We start from the raw sequence: 27,663 nt of genomic DNA, 5'->3' as shown, positions 1-27,663 counted from the left end.
ACTGTGATGACTCAAAACGTCAATTTCTGCTGAGAGTAGCTCAACATAGACCTCTACTCTTGTGCAGGTTTCCACGTTTTGAGCACCTCTGGTTTAGGAGTTATGATTGATTTTTTGATTTACTATATAGTACATGGAACATACTATGAGTCGGAATTACTTGAGAACTGTGATGGCTCAAAACGTCATTTTTTGCTGAGAGTAGCTTCTCATGGACCTCTACTCTTGTGCAGGTTTCCACGTTTTGAGCACCTCTGGTTTAGGAGTTATGATTGATTTTTTGATTTACTATATAGTACATGGAACATACTATGAGTCGGAATTACTTGAGAATTGTGATGGCTCAAAACGTCATTTTTTGCTGAGAGTAGCTTCTCATAAACCTCTACTCTTGTGCAGGTTTCCACGTTTTGAGCACCTCTAGTTCAGGAGTTATAATTGATTTTTTGATTTACTATATAGTACATGGAACATACTATGAGTCGGAATTACTTCAGTACAGTGAATCAATTTTTATGTACATTTACTCTCATGTCCAGTTCTACCAAGACGTTTCAACATGGTCAAATCGCCTCTACAACGAGTGCACTGAACATATGATTTCTATAGCGATGGTTACTATCGATAATTACAGTGTTCATTTTCAAAGCGTACCCAGCTTGAACATGTTCAAATGTCTTGACCGAGATTGATGTAACCGGGTATAGGTTTATAGGTTGTATAGGTATCAAACAAATTCAAATTTTATTTATTCAATTTACAATAACAAGCAATAAAAAAACCAAAACATACAGCTCATTAAGATAAAAAATGAATAGAATAAATTTAATACTGGTGTGTTCTATTAGCAAGAAATTCGTGAATTGGGATTTAAAAATACTACTCACTGAGAGCATAGCCTACAATAATCCACGTTTGTAAGTAGGAATGAATCAGATTAAAACCAATCAGATTGAAAAGCCGAATCTGTACTTGTTCTTCAAAAATCTATCGGCTGAAGGGTTAAAATAAATTATTATGGGATTGTTCTGATCACTTCACGAATGAAACATAGGATTTCCAGAATATACTACAGTACATGATTTCTAGAGGAACATAGAATTTTCATTTACTCTAAAATCAGCATTATAATTATATATTATCTTCGGAGAAGTAAAGTTAGTAACTGGACCCCTCTATTATTCTCGTATTAAGAGGAATTCGAACTCAAGAAAATGTGAATTTTTTTAATCCCATTGTGAATCAGGACTGAAAAAGTCTGGGAAATGAATATAATGGAGAGAGAACGTTTTTCAACTGGTGAGATAATCAATCCACTCATATTCATTCAATAGTCTATATTCTCTCAATGCCGTTATTTTAAAGCTTTCGATCGTCAATAAATTCATATTTAATCGGATTCAATCTCTAAGATGCAATCCATTAATTCAACGGATGAACCAAGATAGACTTGTCTTGAGAACAGATTTTGTTTGGGAAATATTGTCGGAAGCTGTCTGCATGAGCACGAATAGAATCATTCGCGGATTGTTTCTGATGCTTGGAGTAATGGGAAAAAGAAGCAGGCTTGATGTTGCAGTGGGGGAGGGGGGATGAAAACTTGACGTTCACCGCTCTGTATAAATAAGACTACTGACAAGTTGTGAATGAATTCGAGCTCTAGGGCAGCCGCAACTTGTCACTCACAACTCAGCGTCGGCAAGCGCAGGAGCGGGGCACGGGGCTCGGGGCGCGGTGCGCGGGGTGCGCCTTGATGGATTCGGCGAAAAATAACGAGACAGAAACCTCAACTCGTCCACAAACCGCGAGACTACACTGTTACCACACCGGCGAAGGAAAAGTTGGTGAGAAAGAGGAGAAAATCCATTTGTATAATTTTCGTTGGCTTCACGCTCTTCTTCCCTTGCAACGCATCAGTGGACTCATAAGAATAACATGAGTTAGGTTCGGCTTCGAGTTTATGGGAGAATGTATAATTTTCGAGGTATGTGTAGTGATATGTTTGATGCTGTGGTAAAGTAGTGAAGGCCAGTGATAATGAGTCGTAACATAAGTGAAAGCAGGATATTTCACATTCTAATTAAAATTTATTCATTTCCAAAAGTTTCAATTCAGATAGACAGGACTTAATAGACATTCATAGACACTATAGTCCAGTCAATATAGACATAATAAAGGGGGTGTGCTTGCAATTTATATTGTGGCTCTGGTTTTTTAATATATTATTTGGGTACATAAGAGAAGTCCAAAACTAATTTCTACATGCAAAATTTCCTTGTGCTAGATACAGAGTGGCCCAAAAACCTTGTATTTTCGGCTCATTTTCGAGTTTTCAGCTATTTCTGCCAAATCTCCTGATCGGACAGAACAATTTGCTCTTCCCTTTTTTTAGATCATGAAATTCTGAATAAAATGAGATCATTCACTACTCTTCATCTCCAATGAGTAATGAGTTATGATTTTTCAAAAATGAGTGAAATTTGAAGAAAAAATCAATTTGATGTTTGAAGTACATTGACTACAGCTGAAAATAAATTGATGATACACTTACATGATGAAAACATTCACAGCAATAGAATAATATGTAGACAGGATGAAGATTATGAATAGCTTCCTAAGCTCATCATATCTGTGCGTGCATACATTCTCCGTCCTCTATGAAGATTATGATAAAAGTCTATTTGAAAGGGCTTATAGAAAAATAAGATCAAGATTAGAATTAGTACAGCAACTTAAGTAGAGCGTGCATAGGCCGGTGGAGCGGCGCGACGCGGCGCGGCGCGGCGCGCAGCTCGAAAAGTTTCTGGACTTTTCGGGGTCGGAACGGCGTCGCGCCGCGCTCCTAGTGCATGGAGGGCAGGTCGGAAAAATTCCGCGCTCGGGTAACTTCGTGAGGGCTCGGCTGTTTCCGAGCTCTGCTTCTTTTGAACATGGCCAGGCTACAGTCACTATATAACCATAGTTGTTGTAATTGTTTTGTTGTATATTGCTTTTTCTCATTGCATTTTTGTGTGTTGTGAATAAACTGAATAAATAAATAAATAAAAAAGTTACTGGTTATTGAACGAGTGTTATCGAGTTCTCACTTTTGACTTATTGAAGGCGAAAGTCGTCCGTCTGTTTGTATGTTCTACAATAAATCCTTCAGAAGGGATAGATCAATCAGCTTCAAAGTTTGAACACGTATTCTTCGAACAGGACATGTTCGTTGGACAACAAAATTGACACACTCCTTCGTCCTTTTTCAGGATATAAAAATAACATTAAAAGTGCATAAGGAAGAATTGTTATGATTTATCATTTAGTAATCTGAAGAATTTATTGCATGCATTAAATTATACTACAGTTTTTCCATTCATTCATAACATCAGCTGAGGCAATTTAAGAGCTATCACACGCTCTGACACATGATTTCAGCTGGATAATAAACAACATGATTCACAACTTTTACATCTACAAAATGATATGACTTGATATTTCAATGTGCGGTTTCTTTTATTTTATTTTGAAACACTGTATCGAAATAATGTATCATGAATTTGGATTCATTGGATTTAAAGCGACAGAGTAAGTTAATATTTGAAGAGTAATTTTTCATTTCAAATAGGATCCCCAATAAAACCTACTGTTAAATTATTCTTGTAAGAGAAGTATTCAGCTGTTTTCAGAAACACTGTATTATTGAAAGTTGCGGGTTTCAAAGATTACAATACAACAGTTCTTGAGCGAGTTATAATCAATTTTAGTTCATAATTCACAACTTTTACATCTACAAAATGATAATATGTCTTATATAAATGTGTGGTTTCTGCCATTTATTTTCTTTTGAAACTCTGTATCTAAATAAGTGTATCATGAATTTGGATTCATATAAGCATATTTAAGATGTTGAAGCGAGAGAGTAAGTTAATATTTGAAGAGTAATTTTAAATTTCAAATTAGAACTTTAACTTCAACAACTTAGACCTATTTAAGTCCTAATTCAAATCGCAATTGACAAGTCCACGTCACGACTAACTAGTCCAAAACGGCGCCGCGTCGCCCCACCGACCTAGTGCACGCGCAGCTTTGATTCTATGGAGGAGATTCCAGAAAATGAAGATGAAAACTTTCTTTCGAGAGTTTCACCATAGAATTCATTGTAGATGATGTAGAGTGTAGTGAAAACATCACTAGATCCTGCCACGTCTAAGACCATGAAGAGATCTGGGGTACATTTTCAATAATAATTTAAAAATCAGAAAACAGTTTGAATAATTTCTATTTTAGATCACTCCACAGATACCTCACCTCCATACTCGAATCTCATTAACTTTGTGACTATGTTCACAAAGACTATTTTTTTCTCACCAATGTTGATATAATAATATCTCTTTACAGTCCATGTTGACTTCTTACTATCATATTCCCTTCAACAATGCATTCATTCATTTTATCTCTCTGGTTACAAAATATGCCTATCTTTCGAGTTGTTTGGACAAGTCAAACACTCTTCCAACAAATTCACAGATGTCAGCTTGCCAATACAATTCGATTACAATTTATAATGACGTAGCAGAGGGACTTCTACACAGGTTCTGATCACGCCTGATTTATTTGTTTGTAAAAAGAAGGAAGAAACAGCCTGCTACAAATTTGGTATGCTTTCAATACGTTCCAGCCAACAATATTCCCCCGAGCATCTCATCATCAAAAATACATTCGACATTTGTGGCAACTCGGAACTCGCTACTGTTTGCTTAACGCGAACTCTATTCTTCCAGCGCCCACCCTCAACTCATGTCTCTCTGTCTCTCTCCTCCACCTCCATATATCACTCTCTTTCTCCACTTTCCCAATTTTCTCCCTCGACCCCACCTATCCAACCGTTCATCAAATCTTCCGCCTTCCTGACTCACTTTCTAACATAAGACTTTCCGAACCTTACTCAAACTCTGAAGAACAGTTTTTCCACTTCTGCTCGTATAAGCAGGCTCCAAGAAGCATATTTTAACGAACTCTACATTCACCCTTCAGTACTTTCTTAAGTACCGGCAAGAATTCTTTCTCAAACGGATAGACTTCGATGTTTCCAATTTATATTTCGTTTCCCTCTGTTCCAGTAGGCTTTCTTGATATTTTAAAAATCAATATCAGTATTGTGATTAGTAGCACTTCACAGAGCCTTGAAAAGTTATCGGAAAATTTATTATATGAACTCATTGGAATGTTCATCTCGACCAGATGTACATGTTATTATTAATATATTTCTCAATAAAGATTATGTATCCATCTTCATTCATACAATAAGTACATCATCGGAATGATTATGAAGTCTCACAACTTTTTGTCAATATGGGCTAATATTCTGCCAAAGTATACTGGCAGAAAAGTATGTAGAAATGGGAAGCAGGAGTATTGGAGTGAGCAGAAAGGGAGGGGATAAGCAATGGCAGAAACACCAAGTGGTGTTCGAGCAAATAAAGATGAGAAGTAGAATATTAGAGTGTGACAAAGAGAGGTAAGGATGAAAAAAGTAGAACAAGAAAATAATTATTCAGGAATAAGGAAGTTCAACTTTCAATTCTAGCTTTCTGATTACTTGCTTTCTGAAATCCTGAAAAATGCGTGAGAATGGATGGGAAAGACTAGTAATGCCTAACTTATCCGAGCTCGGAGTAGAACTCTACATCTGGAATTGGGATCACCGAGTACTTCTGAATGCAGAGCTTAATAGCAGGATTACAAGTCTGGCGAAGAGATTACAGCTGGTTAGCTTGAGTATCTCAGTGAATTCAAGATTTGCCTAATAAATATAAAGCAATGAGATTAGCATAATTGGCGGAAATAAAGTTGATGGCGCGAGTTCAGTAACTGTAGTAAGACTGATTCAATATTGTAGCGTGTAGCTTCAAGTTTAGTAGTCTCTACTCAAGTTTCATGCTTCATAGAAGAAGAGGAAAAAAATCAAACCCGAAGTTTCTACTTGATGGAAGTCATTCTGAAGTCTGTCCGTCATTGAATAAATTAGGTCCTCTATATTTTTCTTAGCGGATATGTGGAATAATTGGAATGATAATAATGCAATAAGGCAAGATCCTCATTCTGTTTCAATCAAAATAATTAGATCGTACTATCTATTATACGAGATGTAGTATGTAGTTGTAATAGAAAGACCTGCTAAAGTTGATGGTAGATCACAGCATATAATCCTGAAACTTGGACAATAGCTTCGGGAAAATCTTTGAACAATACTGCACAAAGATATTTGTTTTGTCCAGGGAAATTTTTACAGTAGTGGTCATAGAAGTTCCTATAGCTTCAGTATTTCTCTGTGGGTGATATACAATATGTCTGCTATGTGGAGAGCTTTTCAATGGATCATTTAACTATCTTCTCTGTGGTCGATGTATACAATTTCCGCTATACGGATATTTTCAATGTACTTTTTATAGAACATTCCTATTGTATTTGATTTAAAAGTATAGAATTTTCATTCTATGAGCATCGATTATCGTACCCTATCCCATCGTTATTTCTATCCTTCCATCGTTTATTTCTTGAATTCACCTTCATTCTAGAAATTAAATACTCGAAATAGGATTTATACGCGTATATAGCTGGTATTTGTATCTTATTTGATTTAAACCAAGGTGCGGCAGATAACTCCGTCTAATTCTTTTCACTAAATTTCGCTAGCTGGTTTACTGGTCCAAAAACTTGAACTCCAGTGAAAATATATGTATTTTATCCTGGTACGATGCTCGCAGTTGATTAGAATACGTGTGAGAATTTATTATTACTTTTTATTGCGGATTATGCCCTCATGAGCAAAGTTGTTGGTTTATGGTGCTATATGGATTAAGGAGCGCAAAGAAGCTTGACCAATGGGGGCAGATCGAATAAATCGATGGTGAGGCGTGGAAAATTTTCTCAGCAGCTTAGAAGGAGGCAGGCGACGACGTCCGGCGAGCGTCTATGCATAAGCCGATTAAAGGCTCGATAGAGAAAGGTGCGCTGACAACATTATGGATCAAAACAGTTCCCACACGATGAGAGCAGGACAGCGCGATGAATGTTTGACATCCTTCGAATAAGGAATAGTGTGACTGAGTGCAACAGGCCTACACGTAATAAAAGGGTAGACTGGTTTCGTCCCTTGGAGGATGTGAGAAGAGGAAGTTAGTTTGATGAGAAGAGATGAACAGTATGAGAGTAAAAAGGAGAAAGAGATGTTGGGAGAGAATGTGTTAGAGAGTGTGAGTGAGAGGGGAAAAGTGGAAGAAATATTGCAAGAAGAGAGGCAGATAGTGGAAAACATAGAAAGAGAACAACGAAGAGAGCAGATGTGTGTGAGATGAAGGGTCTGAGAGAAACACATCAAAGATAGTGCAAAAAGTGATTCAGTAGAAGAGATAGTGCTAGTGCCTGATATGGAAGTCAACTGATCGATCCTATCTGCAAAAACTGGAGCATCAAATCAAGTGGATTGATTTATTGCAAAATTAACTAGCTTTTGGTTCAGCAATTCAGGCAGCATATCTACAAATTAGAGACGTTGATGACATATCCAAGCGGATACACTCTCCAGAAAAGCCATCGGATTCGATGAGAGCTCCCAGCAAATTAGTGTCTCACAAACTATTTCGAAAATTCTAGCTTATTATTCGGTGTATTCATGAAGATTTGCTGTATATCTATTTGAATCCAAGTAGCAGTAGCTTAATTAGTGAAAAAAACACGGACTTGTTCTGTAGAATATGATTGTGTTCTACTTCATTAACATCGAAACCTATGAATCTAATGCTCCTCAGATACTACTTCAAATAACTGTCAAATCACTGATTTCCACCTAGACAGTAAGCTACTCTATTACTCATGACATAAAAATAAAAATATTACTCATGACATAATGATTGATTGAGAAATACTTGTAAAGTATAGAATGCATCATGGAAATTTCTTAAGAATCAGTTGTATTGTTGGGAACAGAATAATATACGGTAATAACAAAAAAATGTTTGTCATTATTTCAATTATTATTAATAATACCATCTATTTTCAATATTATTATTTCACAATCTTCATTATTTCTTTAAAGTAAGAAAAAATTAGATTCTTCTAGAAATATGTAGTCTATTAGGAATACTCATATAAAAGTAGTTGAATATCATCTACATTGAATTGCGTTATTGAGTAAGTTTAGGCACAGAATATATTCTGAGGTTTAGGATAGCTTGAACAAAAGTTTTTTTCATGAATCAAACTGTGGCAAATAGTTCAGAGCATTCTCATACTGCATTTACATGCTGCTTCCCGGCGTTTTGTAATTGATTCTAATCAGAAGGAACCCATTATTCTTAAATCCCTTATTTCTGATAAAAAGTAATTATTCTAATAGCTTACAATGGAAATCTGTTTTTCTTCCATGCTATCGATATAATGGAAATTTGAAATTCATCTTGAATTATGTTCCAGATCCTTATGCACTGTTTTGTTTTTTCATGGGGCCTTTGCTTATTGTATCAATTCATTATGAAATGGACTATCGATTTTGAAGCACACCACTGGTAGGACCTGTAGAAGACATATACATATACTACTTGAAGCACGTTCAATTGTTCTACAAAAAAACAATACGATTCAAATTGTCACTTGAAACGTCGATTGTCCAGGTAAACAATATTCAAGCTCTAAACCACTTTCATACTCATGGGAGTTCTGATGATTTTGTTTAATATTGAATATGCATAAATTTGAGGATTTGAATGTCTGTTGTCGCAGAAGCGTTTGATATGTACGAGTACATCAGGCTTTTAACTAAATGAATGGATGTTCAATATAAATGTCAGCGACGCTGTATTCAGATGAGTCAACCAAGAATAGAATATTAGGTTGGCCACAACCACCTAGCGTCAATCCACTAACTTTTACCCTGCAATATATTATTAACAGAGTGGACGTGTGCTCTATCCTAGTAGTATTTCACGTTATGTATTATATTTAATTAATTATCCATGGTAAACAGCGTTGAAAGTAATGCATTAGCCGTGTTGTACTTGATATTTCAATTCCTATCCCTCCAGAAGTGGACTGAGTGAACCAAATGTGTCTTGTATACATCGATTTTGTATTCATATCTATATCCATTGGTTTCCATAAACCTGGTTGAATTAGACTGTACATAAGACATAAGGGAAAAGTTTATAACAACTGTGTCCCAAATACGAGTATAGCCTACATGGAGTTTATATTTTAATTTATCAGTGGTGATAATATAGAACACTCCAATGTAGATCCACACCAGAGCAAGCAAGATAATTTTAGTTAATTCAAGTTAGTAACTGTACTAACTTAACTTTAATAAGTTCTAACTCAGTTAGATATTAGAGAGTTGCAGAGTTAACTCGTTTGCTGGGAATAACATCTATTGATCACAGTTGGCAACAAGTTAATTTGGGGCCAACTAATCTCTAAAATTATTTATTTTGACAAGTTAAATTTTGTTCAATCTCAATCATTCGAAACAACAAGTTTGAAAAGGTATCTTAAATTAGGAGTGGATGGAGAAGGAGTATAACATCGAAGTCGTCAATGGAAAAATACTAACAAAAGTAAAAATGTTTCCAACTAATAAAGATTCAAAGCAAAACTCTCTGAAATAATACAATCAACCAACAATTTGCCGGCTGTTAATGTTTGGATACATGTTCTTGTACAGCATACACATTTTTCACTTACTCAGATCTCCTCCAACATTCAAACCACTTGGAGGAGCAATGTTTTCTGATTTTTGTTGGCGAAGACTCGTCCGTTTCTAGCCATGAAAACAGAGAAAATGTAGTTAGCCTTGGGTGCTGTGGACTGTGGAGTGCTACTCAGCTCCAACTCACAATTTTGCGAGAGGGCTCCATTTAAACGACCAACATCATTGACTCTGCGTTTCCTGTGGACTGACACGAACGATTCTAGGAAATAAGTGAATCTCCCCATTTACGCACGCTCATGCACCTCCCGTCATGTCAGTCGGAAATTTGTTATGACCGATTCTTGAAAGTAGTTACAATCAGACGGCGTTATGTTGTTGGCATTTAAGCTGCTCTGCTATCGCTGGCGTATTTTCCTGAGTTTCTCGTTTCTCATTTCACATTCCACTTGGATCTGTCATACACCCACTCTATCGAAGTCACCCAGTTCCTTTTACATACAATGATGAAATCTGCCAATCCTTCCTTAAATTTGCTTCTTATAGTTAGGTCATTAGGCAACATGATGTGAATTCACAATTCCAGCTACTGTGACTGTGATATAGTGGAATTCTTCACAAATGCTCCAACTTTCTCTATTTCTCCATAAATTCCACGAAATGGGGTCTTTAGAAGAGAATTCTATTTGGAACTCATCCGAAATGAAAATAGTTACAATCTCATGTGTAATGGTTATCATGAAAATTGCCAGGGCAATTTTAATTAAAATCTGAACCCACCATGGTATAAAATCTTAAATCCATTAATTTCAAATTGAAAATGAATATAATGTATTATTATAAAATCAATATACCACTCCAAATTATTATCATCATCATCATCATCTTCTAACAAGGATTAAGCCTGTACCGGCATTTCTTGATTTTCCTATGCCTCGCTTTCCTTCGGGTTTGTACTCTCATGCTAATTAATATTGGGAGCCTATTGGATGGCATTCTGAATAAATGATTAGACCAATTTTCCCGATATTTCTTCAGAATATCCAATAGCGGTTCTACATCTAATTCAGCTCTTATGTTGTCATTCCTTATTTTTTCCAGTCTACTACAACCTTTGACCAACCTCCAAATTATTATTACTATTACTATATACAGTAAATTGAAAAAAAAACTTCATATCAGTGAAGTCTCAGTAAATATGCTGCAATGTAGTAGATACGGGTATTCTTCATGAGAGTTGAAAACTAGCTATGTACCAGCAGAGAAAACTTTTATTCTAGATGATTCTTTGGTACTAGCTATGACACGGTCAATAATCAATCCGCTATGTCTATGTGACCTTCTAATCATGAATGCAATGTAAATGATGTTCAATAGCGAAAATGAAGGTCTTCTCAACAGGAAATCTGTAACAAGAAAATTCTTGGAGTCATGGCCTCACGAGAAGAGGACTATGAGTAATCGGATTTTATTTATTTGTAAATTGTAACAAAGTGTGTTTATCGTTGACAATAGAGATGTGGCTTCTTGTCTTGAGTGCAAGGCTCCGTTGCTGTGAATGATAGCCTACGTAGTTGACTTACGAGCAAGTTAAATGGAAGGAACAGATTGCGAAATTCTTATTGTTATCGCCCACTCCACAATCTAAAAGCCTGTTTGGCTTGATGCCTGCTAAAGAAATAAACAGACTGATGCTATAACGCTGGTATTCCCAGCAGGCGACTGACTGCTGTGCTGTGCTGTGCGGTGTGGTGTGCGCTTGCTTGCTCCTTCAACAATCTTCTATAAACTCTGTCTCTTACAATACTTGGGTTGTGGGTTATCTCTTTTTTAATCATCTTCTCTCCTCATTTCAATTGCTCTCTCCTCTTCTTACACGCACACTTGCATAAACGATTAGTACACAAGCATTGTAGAAAATTGAGAAATTAGATAAGGGAAGCGTTGACGATAAATCAGTTTGAGGAGGTCGTGAGGAATAGAATGGCGGCGAGAGTCCATTTTGCGCGAGAATCCTCGAGTGTGCAAGGGTTGACCTGAAAACTGTCCGCAGCCAGCCAGCATCGATCCCAAAAATATTCCTAGCAGACGGAATTTGTATGAAATTTCCATGTTGTTGTCAACCATTCTCGGACCCTTTTGACTTGACTCACACCCGGACCATGCGCGCTTTATTGCCTTGGGGAATCCAGGTCATGTCCGTATCTCTCTACAGTGCACCAGACAGAATTCACCATTAATAAACTCACGATAACAAGCCTCCCATTCCCTGTAACAATTTCATAAATTTTTTGAGTCAATTATCAATTCAGTTCTTGTTGTGCCGAGTAAAAAGTGAATAAGTTTAATAGATCTGCTAGGCTTATTACTTAATTTATTTCTGTGTCACGAAATTAGCACACGAATTTCCTTATTATTTTAATTGCCAATGTTCTTACATCATTATCATTTGTATCGAGAATAGAATAAATAATCTCACGACAACAATAAAGGCGAGACAATCAGGTGTTTTTACATGCGTTTTCAGAGTCGGCAGGGCAGGAAGCTCTCCGATTGGCTGTTTGGGTTGGCGCCTATAAAACCACCTAATATGGTCTCGCCCTGATTCTTCATAAGCTTGATCTTATTGATAACTATGATACCTACAACAGTACCAACTGTCGTTTGGAGTCCACCTAAATCTGTAGGCTCACTAGTATCCCATCATCATCATCATTATTATTATTACTAGTACCCCATCATCATCAGTCTCTTTACCCAGGCAAAAGCCTGGAACTCATGCGGGCATCATCCAATATCAGTATTATAATAACTGCTCATAATGGTGCATATGAGTGTAATGATGCAGTGTAATCTTATGCATTCTTACTCGTCGTAAACTCTTTGTTTAGTATGAATACTAATGATAGGAATACTAATGAAATATACTAAAGTATATTTCGTTTCTTTTCAGAATAAACTCCATGACGATGAAAGTTGCCGGGAATATTTTGGCTGGTGGAAGGTTTTATATATGAAATAAGTTCTCAGCTATGAAAGAATACATATTGCCACTTGAAAAAAGACAGCAATCTGTGAGATATATTATGGATACAGAAGTCACTAGTGAACGCCAGCAAAACGCTGCTCACTTGGAAAGAAAATGAAGTTGCAAATAACTTGTTATTATCTCAGTTGTAGAGATTTCATCTCATTATGGAAACGCAACAAGTATTCCATCATTCGAAGCTCTTCATACGGCAAAAACAGGATAACACTCAATCATATCTCCCAATACGACACATCCATGTTGATGGGAGAGAAAAAAGACGGAGATTTCCAGCATGTTTTCGTTCTCTAAAAAACTAATCTGCAATCAATCATCCCATGGAACCAAACCAGTCGTTTATTATACCTAGATTTCAGAAGTTCAAAAAGCATGTGGCTCAATTTTACCTCTGAAATTTCAATATCGGAGTATGCTCAAAATCAAACGTTCGGAAATTGTTGAGCAATCATTAAAATTATTTCCATTGCTGAATTCTAGTCCTGCGTTGCGCTCTGCTAATTCAAATCAGTTTCACGTGGAAAAATCCGAACGAGTAAAACTTTTCGCTCAACTTTTCACTCACAGAAAAACAATCTCTCTGAACTCTATGTCGATACAGCGTCGGTTATCCAGAAATAAACGAGTACTTGATTACTGCCAAAGGCCATAAAATATTTCGAAAGCTTCAGACATAAGATTGACTCTTCACTTACAATAGATGAATCAATTGCTCCTCTTGATTAGTGTAATAATGTCATATTTGCTGAATCAAGTAATAGAGTAATTGTTTCATATTTGTGAGTGACTACAAAAGGCCCAATGGGTTCATTAACGAATAGCCCTGGCTCAAATTACAAATAGGCTCATTTCAAAAGCCGTGAGTTGATAGGGCATGGATGTGATATTAATGTGGATTGAGTTGCTTGCAAGTATTTTGGGCTGTACTGCTTGATCTGTATTAGGATTGTGCGAATATCAGAAGCTCTTACATTAACTTTGAATTACCGTCATGTGGAAATTACTTTTTTGGGCTATTTTTTAATAGTAGGGCTTCATTTTTGTAGTTGTTCATTGATTGAATCAACTAGTTTTTAAGTCTCTACTTTTATATACCGTATCTGAGTTTTGACGTTCTCTGTTTTTGAACTGATTGATCAAAATCTGGTATATGCTTATTCAATTTATTCTACAATATCACCCTTTAATTGAATTCTATTACAGAAGAAAAATTTGTATTTTATTGGTCACGGTTGTAAAGGACAAGAATTTGAAAAGGTTATATACATTCAAAGTTTGAAATTTAAAAGTTCAACCACATTCTAAGTTATTCATTAAAATAATAAAATTCAAAAATTCAGATTGGATTATCAATAGATTACTAGACAAATCATAGCTGAAAACAGAATGTCACGTAGAATAAAAAAAATGCCGTACGCATTGGATAATCATCTACTTGGTGAATCTTCATTTCAATTTTGTCCTGGATGCTGCTTACACCAGGATTAGCCTTGAAGGAACAGATTGCGAAATTCTTATTGTTATCGCCCACTCCACAATCTAAAAGCCTGTTTGGCTTGATGCCTGCTAAAGAAATAAACAGACTGATGCTATAACGCTGGTATTCCCAGCAGGCGACTGACTGCTGTGCTGTGCTGTGCGGTGTGGTGTGCGCTTGCTTGCTCCTTCAACAATCTTCTATAAACTCTGTCTCTTACAATACTTGGGTTGTGGGTTATCTCTTTTTTAATCATCTTCTCTCCTCATTTCAATTGCTCTCTCCTCTTCTTACACGCACACTTGCATAAACGATTAGTACACAAGCATTGTAGAAAATTGAGAAATTAGATAAGGGAAGCGTTGACGATAAATCAGTTTGAGGAGGTCGTGAGGAATAGAATGGCGGCGAGAGTCCATTTTGCGCGAGAATCCTCGAGTGTGCAAGGGTTGACCTGAAAACTGTCCGCAGCCAGCCAGCATCGATCCCAAAAATATTCCTAGCAGACGGAATTTGTATGAAATTTCCATGTTGTTGTCAACCATTCTCGGACCCTTTTGACTTGACTCACACCCGGACCGTGCGCGCTTTATTGCCTTGGGGAATCCAGGTCATGTCCGTATCTCTCTACAGTGCACCAGACAGAATTCACCATTAATAAACTCACGATAACAAGCCTCCCATTCCCTGTAACAATTTCATAAATTTTTTGAGCCAATTATCAATTCAGTTCTTGTTGTGCCGAGTAAAAAGTGAATAAGTTTAATAGAACTGCTAGGCTTATTACTTAATTTATTTCTGTGTCACGAAATTAGCACACGAATTTCCTTATTATTTTAATTGCCAATGTTCTTACATCATTATCATTTGTATCGAGAATAGAATAAATAATCTCACGACAACAATAAAGGCGAGACAATCAGGTGTTTTTACATGCGTTTTCAGAGTCGGCAGGGCAGGAAGCTCTCCGATTGGCTGTTTGGGTTGGCGCCTATAAAACCACCTAATATGGTCTCGCCCTGATTCTTCATAAGCTTGATCTTATTGATAACTATGATACCTACAACAGTACCAACTGTCGTTTGGAGTCCACCTAAATCTGTAGGCTCACTAGTATCCCATCATCATCATCATCATCATTATTATTATTACTAGTACCCCATCATCATCAGTCTCTTTACCCAGGCAAAAGCCTGGAGCTCATGCGGGCATCATCCAATATCAGCATAATGGTGCATATGAGTGTAATGATGCAGTGTAATCTTATGCATTCTTACTCGTCGTAAACTCTTTGTTTAGTATGAATACTAATGATAGGAATACTAATGAAATATACTAAAGTATATTTCGTTTCTTTTCAGAATAAACTCCATGACGATGAAAGTTGCCGGGAATATTTTGGCTGGTGGAAGGTTTTATATATGAAATAAGTTCTCAGCTATGAAAGAAGACATATTGCCACTTGAAAAAAGACAGCAATCTGTGAGATATATTATGGATACAGAAGTCACTAGTGAACGCCAGCAAAACGCTGCTCACTTGGAAAGAAAATGAAGTTGCAAATAACTTGTTATTATCTCAGTTGTAGAGATTTCATCTCATTATGGAAACGCAACAAGTATTCCATCATTCGAAGCTCTTCATACGGCAAAAACAGGATAACACTCAATCATATCTCCCAATACGACACATCCATGTTGATGGGAGAGAAAAAAGACGGAGATTTCCAGCATGTTTTCGTTCTCTAAAAAACTAATCTGCAATCAATCATCCCATGGAACCAAACCAGTCGTTTATTATACCTAGATTTCAGAAGTTCAAAAAGCATGTGGCTCAATTTTACCTCTGAAATTTCAATATCGGAGTATGCTCAAAATCAAACGTTCGGAAATTGTTGAGCAATCATTAAAATTATTTCCATTGCTGAATTCTAGTCCTGCGTTGCGCTCTGCTAATTCAAATCAGTTTCACGTGGAAAAATCCGAACGAGTAAAACTTTTCGCTCAACTTTTCACTCACAGAAAAACAAGCTCTCTGAACTCTATGTCGATACAGCGTCGGTTATCCAGAAATAAACGAGTACTTGATTACTGCCAAAAGCCATAAAATATTTCGAAAGCTTCAGACATAAGATTGACTCTTCACTTACAATAGATGAATCAATTGCTCCTCTTGATTAGTGTAATAATGTCATATTTGCTGAATCAAGTAATAGAGTAATTGTTTCATATTTGTGAGTGACTACAAAAGGCCCAATGGGTTCATTAACGAATAGGGCTCAAATTACAAATAGGCTCATTTCAAAAGCCGTGAGTTGATAGGGCATGGATGTGATATTAATGTGGATTGAGTTGCTTGCAAGTATTTTGGGCTGTACTACTTGATCTGTATTAGGATTGTGCGAATATCAGAAGCTCTTACATTAACTTTGAATTACCGTCATGTGGAAATTACTTTTTTGGGCTATTTTTTAATAGTAGGGCTTCATTTTTGTAGTTGTTCATTGATTGAATCAACTAGTTTTTAAGTCTCTACTTTTATATACCGTATCTGAGTTTTGACGTTCTCTGTTTTTGAACTGATTGATCAAAATCTGGTATATGCTTATTCAATTTATTCTACAATATCACCCTTTAATTGAATTCTATTACAGAAGAAATATTTGTATTTTATTGGTCACGGTTGTAAAGGACAAGAATTTGAAAAGGTTATATACATTCAAAGTTTGAAATTTAAAAGTTCAACCACATTCTAAGTTATTCATTGAAATAATAAAATTCAAAAATTCAGATTGGATTATCAATAGATTACTAGACAAATCATAGCTGAAAACAGAATGTCACGTAGAATAAAAAAAATGCCGTACGCATTGGATAATCATCTACTTGGTGAATCTTCATTTCAATTTTGTCCTGGATGCTGCTTACACCAGGATTAGCCTTGAAAGAATAATTGCTTCTCTGGGATTGCGCAATTTCCACCTGCATTTGTTTTGTACATTACGGAAACATGATTCAAACTCGCCAATTATCATCAAACTCCATTAGCTGACATTGACATTTCGTCATCCTTTCATGATTTGATGATCCAGAGACCTTGACCATGAAACAATGCTTTCCACGTTAGAAGTAAGTCAAATTGTCTTCAATTTTCAAACATAGAGTTGGAGAATTAGGATCCATACCATATCCATGCCAATAAAGCACAAAAATTGTACTTGTATTAGTTTTTTTTCATTGTTATTATAGCACCTAGTAAGAGACGAATAAGCTATTCTATTTTGACTTGAATTGATAAGAATAATGATTGTGAAGGTATGACCCATTGGTTCAGCCATTTAAATTGGTTGAGGAAATGAGAATTTAAATGACTTTTTTCCACACATTCATAATATAATAACAGATACTCTGCTTCTGCACTTCCATTCTGACACTCGAGCACTAAACTAGTTCATGAGGCTAGTTTACGTCTTCTCAATTTATGTACGTTGAGCAGCTGGATTGCTTCAACATTCACATGATGAGGATCTCTGTATTTAACTGGTGGCTGTCGCAAGTCTCAGGTCACGGTGGAGATCAATATTTTTGTACCAATGACACGAATATAAAGGGTACCCTAATTACACTAATATGAGATTGTGGAATTTAATAAGAAATATTCATTTAGCTTGTTGGTGGAAAGTGGTTCGGTAAGGTGCGGCCACAGATTAAGGCAACTGTTCATTCAGTGTATGGTCTGACCTAGCTCTTTCCAAAATATTTTTTAAGATCCTGGCCTGTAAGAAGAATTTGACCTTCATTTGAACTAATTTATTAGGAGTATTTCGAAACTAAAATCATCCAACAAAGAAGCTTGAGATAAGCCTTATAAAGTCTCCGGAGGCATGTTTCACAGAAGGTTGAGACGCGGGCATTATGAGCTACGTTGATTATATTCGACCAGTGCTCCAGTAGAATTTCTTCAGGTCGTGTTCTGTGATAGCGAAAGGTCAAGCAAAGAAGAGACGTGCGGAGCTATCAATTGTAGCGGGCAGCGTGTAGAGCGGGGCGCGTAATTTCCGTTTCGAGATGTTTTACACTGCTGCAGCTGAAATTAGAGCCGCGCACACCGAGTCTGACTCGGTTTCTGGCATTAAAGTGGCTCAGTTATGGCCAACATGGGACAGTTTTGCAGCCTCCACCAAGAAATTGATGTGGCCGCTACGGTACCGACACGGACACATACGGATACATACACGGACATATACGGTCACATACACGGACACATACGCCAACAACTGCTCTACTTGCGCAAGTACAGTACAAAACCATGTAAGCCCTCAAGCTCTCATAGGTTGGTTTCATGATGTTGCGAGAGTACAGAGTACTGTACATGGACACACCACTGTACTTGGTACAGAAGCATTTTATGCGAGAAACGGAAAAGCATTTCCGCATCAGAACGAAATATTGCTAAGGTGACTGCCAGTTCACCGTAAATCTGAATCGCCTTTCACAGATTTGTTTTTCGTATCAGCTAGGTAGTATATAGATTGTGAGAATTACAATTTTTGAGTATGAAACGAAGATTTCTAATGTTAATCCCCGTATAAGGTCAATATCATATTATGATTACCGTGGATAACATCTACATTGACCCCACCCCACCCTTACCATGAACAAGTGGAAAAATGAAAATGTTGGAAATTGTGTTTTTTTGGCTTACAACAGTATTTCCAGAGATGGATACTTATATCCATCCACTAATCAAGTTCTTTAATAGTGCTTCTTGAATATTCAATGTTATACAAAATCACTTGTCACTTGTTTTACATATATTATTAGCTTTCAAAACATATAACAAGGGTTCTAGTGATTTTTTATGGATTTTTTAAACCCATTTATTTGTTTAATCATATGAAATACATACGATTTGGGTAAAAACAACAGACATTTGCCCAAAACTGCTTTAAACCTTGATTATATAAAATAATTATATGAATATTTGAATGGGAAATAAGAATGGATGAAGTCCAGTCTATCCAAAGAATCCTAACATTCTCTTCCTAGAGATTTTAACAGGTTCAACTCTTTTGTTAGCATTCAGTACGGTACTAAGATTCTCAGATACATCGATTCTATTGATAAAATATTTAGTCAGTTGAACCATAGACTAGGTACTCTAGGTTTCTCTAGCCTTACTATATGGTTAAAGAGAGAGGTACAGCGACCATCAATGAAATTCTCTCATAAATCTATCATGATAAAATCATTTATTAAAGTGAATATGGTATAGACATAAACGAAAAAGAAACCCATTCTACATAAATAAATCTTAGTATCATACGAATACTGTTATAGCAAGCCAAACAATGGCGTTGAAACTAATCTTGATCATTTAACAGTTTTCATTTCCCTTTTTTTATAATATGGCAAATAAGTATAAACATCCAGGAAGAAGAAGAAAGACAAGAAGAAGAAGAACGAAAAGAGGATTTTCTATTTCTGCTTATTCACGTGCAGATATGACTGAGCCAGCTATGGGTGACACTACCCGGGACAGTGCTCGTACTGCTGCTAGAGGGAAATTATTCTCTCCTTGTTCAGTTGCAGGCGAGCAGCCCTTGGTTTTTTAACATCAACTCCACTATGTGATTATTCACTTCAATTCTCATTCTTTCAATTTTGTTAAGTAATTTTGAATATTTCGATATAATGAAGATATTTTTATATAAGTTATATTCAAACCCGCTATTAAAGGTGAACTATTTGTTATATTATATTATACTTTTGATAGAGCAGATTGATAGAATGCCGACCCCATTTAAATGGGATAAGGCACAGCCACAGAAGAAGAAGAAGAAGAAGACGAAGAAGAAGAAGAAGAAGAAGATTGATAGGTTATGTGCGAAGTTGATATTTAAAAATTCTTGTTCATTCTGAGAGTTGGCTTACTTAAAAAGTAATTCACGCAAGTATTATTATTATTTTGCTCCTATAAATATCATGTGATATAATTCTTTGAGGAAAGTGATTATCAATAGTTTTCTCAAACGTTATAATTTGATAATTGACTTAATGTGAAAGTAATGTGTATAATTATAATATGTTACAATTTAAAGGGTTGAAGTCTGAATGTATTTGATATAATCGTTCACACTAATGTAATAATTGAATTGTTCTTTTTAGAAAGATAAGTAGTAAGTTAGAATTTGAAATTATTCTTGGCTGTTTTGTTTCACAGCTGTTTGTGGCAAACTAATTTACGACTATGGAAAAACGATCCTTGTTGATGGCAAATTAATTTACAATTATGACTAGATTAAGCGGAGCAGATTAAACGGATATGGAGGATAGGAGACAATATTGCCAAGCTGTGTTTCCTTTTAAGCAATTATTATTATGGAACATCTTACTAAATACTCCGCGATGTAAAACGGCACCGAGGAGATGTGATCGATCAATTAATATTTTCCTGTCATTAATATTCATGAAAGACTTTATTAAGCCAATATACAGGGTGAGTGAAAAGTCCGAGAACGGCTTAATATCTCATACACAAAGGTTATTTGACGGTGGTTGTGATTGGGGATCCTACTCAAATTCAAAATACTACTTTCCTATGACTTTAAAAATCTGGTCCGCCATATTGAATGCAACTTTATTTTTCTAAATAGGAAGGTGGTCATGCGATACATGATTTCGAAATTTCAAGAAAAAATAGATGGCGAAAACCGCATATCGATATCTCAAACCGTTCAGGAGATATTCACATTATTAATCAATATCATGCATTATCAGAAATGAAATACATAAGTGGTATTGATTAATAATGTGAATATGTTCTGAATGGTTTGAGATATCGATGTGCGGTTTTCACCATTCATTTTTTCTTGAAATTTCGTATCGAAATCATGTAGCGCATGACAATCTTCCCATTTAAAAAAATAAAGTTGCATTCAATATTGCGGATCCAAGATGGCGGACCAGATTTTTGAAGTCATAGTAAAGTAGTATTCTCAATTTGAGAGGGATCCCCAATCTCACCCACCTTGGAATCACAATATTTTATGAGATACTAAGCCGTTCTCATACTTTTTTCTTTCCTTTCTGCTTTGAATAGTATTGATTAATAATGTGAATATGTTCTGAATGGTTTGAGATATCGATGTGCGGTTTTCACCATTCATTTTTTCTTGAAATTTCGTATTGAAATCATGTAGCGTATGACAATCTTCCCATTTAAAAAAATAAAGTTGCATACAATATGGCGGACCAGATTTTTGAAGTCATAGGAAAGTAGTATTTTCAATTTGAGTAGGATCCCCAATTAAACCCACCATCAAATTACTTTTGTGTATGAGATATTAAGCCGTTCTCGGACTTTTCTCCCACTCTGTATGGGCCCATCTTCAATTTAGAATAATGCTATTGTCATTTGTATATAATATTTTGTGATAATGGTATTTCTTTTAAATGATGAATTTCAAAACATTTAATGTGTTCGTTTGATTTTTTCCCGAGTTCATTCCATTTGATGAGAATACCGATTATTAGTAATGGGGTTTCCTTATTACCGTTCATAAACAATTTGTAAATTATTTAAATATTTTTAGAAAATTGTGGTCTTAACAAAAAGTTTTTAAATTTGAAAGTTTCTTCTCAAAAATAAACGACAGCGATTTCAGCATACAAAGCTATTACTGTAATTAATGCAAACTCGATTCACAAAATGGAATAGTCTGTATACTTATGTATTGCCTCAATTCATTCTCCATTGAGGATTCTTCCAATCTAATCCATATTGCAATCTTCATCAAAACATTAATTGAAATAATAATTTGGAATTAGGTGAACCTGTTTTTGTAACACATTTCACATGGGTAAATAATCACACACAAATATTGCGTGAGGTACTCTTCACAGTACATCTCAGCTTCTAAACAGTGTAACCAAATATCAATCAAAATGACCGAAGTTGGATGATAATTGAATTGATCCAATTAACGTGTTAATTACATAAATTTGTAATCAGTTTCGAACGCGCGTAGTGGATTTTCGTTTTCATGGAGGATACTATATTGAGATCTGTAACAATTAATTACTTTATCTGAACAGATTAAAATTTGTAGAACACGTATCTGTACGACTTTAGGTAGGCTGGTGGGCCCTGCGTCAAATCCAATTAGTTTAATCATCACGCAATCAAAACGCGTTCAATTAATTTGCCAGTCATGCTATAATGGTAATTATCAGTTTTGTTGATCGCATCATTTTGAGGTAGAAGCGTCCGTCCCATGCGTCACCGGGGGACGAATCTATACAATTTAATATCTGTGTAGTAGGCTCCAGTGGCATATATACCCTATAAATCCAAAGTTATAATGTACATATATATGCATGGTATCGTTATGAAAATTGATGATGCTAAGCCATTTACGGTTGGGGGGTAGCCAGTCATGAATAAATGATCATAGATATCGGAAATCTGTGCCACGTGATTGAATAACCTGGATTGGTGTGATTGGTGATTGTGGAATATCGGTTATGTGAACTGTTTTATGCTTCCCGGGACTGAATGAAAACTAACGCACACCTTCATTGAGTGTGTCATGTAACAGATCATGGAAATTTAAAATTATAAAATTCCACAATTTAAAGGACGTTCCCAAAGCGAAATCCGTTTGATTTTGATTCCTGGATTATGTAGGCTGTGGAATGTGATGTGAGTAGGACATGTGTTAAGCTATCAGGATATGCTTCATAATGATCAGAGCATCACTTTTGTCCGGATTTCAGATAGAATGCACATGGCTCTAATGATAATCTTCAACTAATGGCTGTATTTATCATGCACATGGCTTTTCAAGTTCCATATTTTGGTCGGTATAATATTCAGTTTCTTAATATGACGAACACTATTTGAGGTAGAACTTGCTAGACTTACTTTCAACAATATCAACTCCTATGATGTCAGATTGACTCATCTATTGATGGATAAAACTGAATCAGGCTATCCTTTATAGTTCACTTGGTCGCAAAACTTCTATATTCACACATGTCACGCGCACTTCAACAATTCTTCTTCTTCCTCTCCTTCATCTTTCATTTCCACTTCTACTCCTTTCCCTACTCTTCTTTTTCTTCTTCTTTCTTTCTGTATATGAGTGACCATACACAGTTTTACAAACTATTCATTGAAAAAAAGCCTTGAATTGATATAGATTATTTCAATATTAATCCTTATTATTTCGAATTATATTATTGAAATTTCTCATCATATTGAATATCACGTCGTATCAAACACAATCCGGCAGAAAGTATAGAAAATGTGTATCAACCATATTAATCCTATGAAATGATGATCAAGAATAACCCTACATAGATCCTCTTCAAATTTACATTGTAAATCAAACAATCCCATGCCTGACTCTCTCTTTTCAGACGCTATATCTTCTGCACTGTATATTTTATTTAATACTCCTCACGTTAGCTTTGATTAAAAGGAAAGCAGTCATGCACGAGTGACTTCGACGAGTAACTTCTTTCGAACTGTTCCTGTCATCTATACAATTCAATTATTAATTCTACTCGGTTTTGTTGCGGACAAAGCAAGGAAAAGGGCGAATTGTGCAGCAGATTGTTGAGGGAGCTTTTAAAACAAATAGGGCGTTCTATCGTTGAAATGAACCGGACCGATGTTTTGACATGTGTCAACATGTTTCCCCTTCACAAGCGGCCCGGTAAATACTTCTTCAGATCAAGCGGTCTACCCTCCCACCCCCTCCACCAGGGCACTGTCAGCATGATGTGTATCATGTCTTTGTATTGTTTCATTCCTTCTCTTAACAATGTTGTCGGGCTGATTGTGTCACCCTTTCTGCTCATCTTCACATTGTCGTCCACCCCATGTTGGTGGACTTTTGATTTGATTTGGGTGTTTTCGAAATAGCGAATCATTTCTCTGTTTTTTATATTTATCATACACACGTTCATTTTGAAAAATATACGGAAAATTGACGGTGGAATTCAAGCTGCAGGAATGAGGTTTCTAAGGAATAAATTTGGCTGTACTGGAATTGATAGAATCAAAAATACTGATATAAGACAGGTTTTATCGTTTGCTCCTCTGCATGAAACAATCATACAAAATAGACGCAACTGGTGCAGTCATTTGAATAGAATGCCTCCTGGAAGAATGCCACTTGAAGTCCAAAACTATAAACCTACTTGAAAAAGAGATGTAGGAAGGCCAAGAAAGGTATGGGTACCGGAACAGGTTGATTAATAAACCTAATCCCTGAGGTGAAGATGATGAGATGATGATGACGTACATTTATTTTTCCAAGATGAGATTAGATAACAAACTAATCGTGAGCAATACGATTCGATCAATGAGAAGTTATCTTGTCATACTACAAGAAAAAAATACCTGAGAACACCTAATTCTGATTACTATCAGAAGTATATGATCGAAGTAAGTAAAAAAAAAAATCGAAGCACACTTCATTTACGAAGACATCAGCTTCAAAGCAATTCTGCCCCTGCAGTGGACAATGTCAATATGTCAATGTACTATTTCTAATTCTGTCTAGTACCCCACTCTTTTCGTAAACACTATCTTATTTGTTTGATCACTTTTTAACTGACCGGTTGGGAGGGACGACTCGAGGCCCAATCCGTTACACTACTATCAGACTAAGTCATCTATTTAGCAATTTAAGGCTTGACCAACCTCGATGCAGGGGCATTGCCTAGTGGCGAACATGACCCTGGGGTCGGAGGGTTGTCGTTTTTAAAGGGATCAAAAGATTAATAGTAGCATCCAGGTTGCGTGATGAGCGCCCTAACCTCTCCACCCTTCTTCCCCCCATCAATCGTAGCTCTTAAATAAAAACGCGCCCTTATCGTTGCAGAGCATACTTTGTACGCTATCATGTGATGTCTAGCGTCTGTTTACTGTCACTCTGTCCTCGTCCAATCACAGTCGCAGTACCTAATATCGTCTTGGCTCTTGGCTCCCCTCAGCATTATCACTGTCTGATGAGCAATCGCCGCAATAATTTTTCAAATAGAGGGTGCGTCAGAATGCCGTCACTTTCTAATTGATAGATGCGTTCTGTGCCACGTTGCCCATCTTTTATATTGACGCATTCTTGTTTCGACTTATCTTTATTGCGTTGGGGTTGGAAGCACTCCCACCAATACTCCAGATTATTCTTGTACGTATCATTTCATGAGAATCTTACACACAGTACAGAAAACCTTATAATATATATAGCATTAATCGTTTACAGATTGAGTCTGGAGGTCGAGTGGAGATAACCTTATTGATCTCACAACAAATAAGTACATACAGCTTTATGAGCACTCATGAAGGGATACTGGACCTGTATCATGATTTATAGCGATCAGAAGGTTATAAGGAATGCAGTACAAACAAACCATTATACAGTCACTAATTTCTCTTTAGCTTTAAGTTAGTTTTTAGTTTTTGACTTTTTCATGTATGTTTTGGAAAGAAATAAATGATTGATTGATTGATTACATTGTAATCGCATAGAATGAAACTTATAATCACTCCATTAGTGGTCACATATGTGGTTTATAGATTATGTAGTTTGAGTTTATATTTATGATTTATTTATAATTTTGATTGTGAAAGATTGGAAATCAGATTTCAATCTGAAAATAATATATTTGCTGTAGTTGACCGAGACCTTCTGATTCAGAGCGATTGAACAACTGGAGTTTTAGTAGTGTACAGTAGACGTTGATTTGTGCTTTCGGAGTTTGAAGTAAATCAGCACACAGAGAAGTAGGAAGTAAGACTATTGTAAGCACGTTCTAAAATATGATCATTTATCGATTTATTGAACTCTGACGGTTGATCTAGTTTCCAAATTCAGATTGTTGCTGTATGAAAGTTGAGAGATGAAAGCTTGGGGATTCGTGTGAGGATAATTTCTAAAATTATTTGAGGGATAATCTATCTCAATTAACATCGGAGGTGAGAGACCAATTTTCTCAGCGATTGAGAGATTTTCCTGAGAACAAAGGAGGGATAATATCTCCAGAAAGGGGAAATTTGAATTAAAATCCAGCCGATGTTGATCCAATGGAGAGATCAAAGACTCGCTAGCTGAAAATACCTGCGCTCATACGTCCTGTTTTTCCACAGCGAAATCATGCATTTGAACGGTAAAACACGTTTAGCAAGCAAATTGGAAATGTTTTCAAAGCTTGGAGGATTAGATGCTAAAGAGCCAGCGGACTAGGAGTCATTAGTAGAGAGTCAAAAGTAAAGTGAATGTCAGACGGGCAAGCGCAATAATTTATGACCGAGGGTGAGCTTTACGATGTTTTTAAATGCTATTTCCACGTAAAAATCAACAGTTTATTGAACTTTTGTTGACTATGGAACCATGAAACCGGTTTTAGATTCAAGTTGGCCATTTAGCTATCGTCATTTGCCTTCTCATCAAGATATCTTCACATTGGGAGATGCTGTTTTATTCCATCATAAAATTTCTTCAATCATGGATCCTTCCAAGATCATTGATTACAAAGCTGTCTTCTCTCAATAGCTCTCTAAATTTTACACAGAGACGGTGGAGATAAAAATATGTTAAACAATGGTAAACAAGAAGGTCCCGCTTCCAAGCAAACGTTTTCCACTGATGATTCTCAAGAACCTGCCTGACTTTATTGCAAAGATTCCCCTATTCTTGTACAATCATCAAAATTATCTATTCATTTCATTGGAAATACAGAATAATTGGATGGTGGTTATTATGGACTTCTTATACTGACTGAACAACACATTATTATATTTGTCATTGTCTTGAGCAGTTTCCAGTTTACATAGTAGCATGATGTGAAATGTTGGATGTACTGTTACTGTAGCATGTAGACGCATAAATATTCTATCGATACATTTGTTTGAATACTAGTTAGTTGAGTTTCAATTGTGAATTGGAAATACTATGAATTTCTATGCAAATACACATTATATTCTCGGCCTCATCCGTTCTTGGAAAGCATTATATAATGTTAAAAATATGATCACCAAATTCATTTTTGTGATAGCCAACACCAGAGGGTAGGCATATATTTATTTCCCAGTGTTGAGAAAATAACGTTATAGATAAACAACTGCAGGCTTGGAAGAACAAACAGCCGTTGGCCACTCGGCTATTCGAGTTTAAACAGAAGATTAACCTTGGCAGCCGCTGAATTGTGATTAGCAAATGTTGACAACTCGTGCCTCTTCCGATCAGGAAAAGCTGTTTTTGAGCGGCTACAGTCAAAACAGATGTGAAATTCAAAACAAAGCTTCAAATAATATGTTTACGTTCGATTAGCAATTGAAGATCATTATTGCAGTAGCGGTTCACTTTCGTTTTCATTTGAGCTATTCATGCATTCCATGCATGGCCCACTCTCTGGCACAACTCGTCCCTCCATCTGGTCGGTG

At 36.1% G+C, this 27,663-nt stretch overlaps 1 long non-coding RNA gene across 1 annotated transcript; it reads left to right on the top strand.

Moving 5' to 3' along the window:
• The first annotated feature begins 3,414 nt into the window (after positions 1-3,414).
• On the top strand, positions 3,415-13,626 carry LOC111043279. The gene is made up of 3 exons (XR_002605556.2): positions 3,415-3,567; positions 8,458-8,654; positions 12,639-13,626. It is a non-coding gene; the product is annotated as an uncharacterized LOC111043279 (long non-coding RNA).
• The last annotated feature ends 14,037 nt before the right edge of the window (positions 13,627-27,663 follow it).

The sequence above is a fragment of the Nilaparvata lugens genome, chromosome 5 (genome assembly GCF_014356525.2).
Source record: "Nilaparvata lugens isolate BPH chromosome 5, ASM1435652v1, whole genome shotgun sequence".
Lineage (NCBI taxonomy): Eukaryota > Metazoa > Arthropoda > Insecta > Hemiptera > Delphacidae > Nilaparvata > Nilaparvata lugens.
Note: the sequence above shows the minus strand (reverse complement) of the source record. Positions and strands in the feature narration are given on the sequence as shown.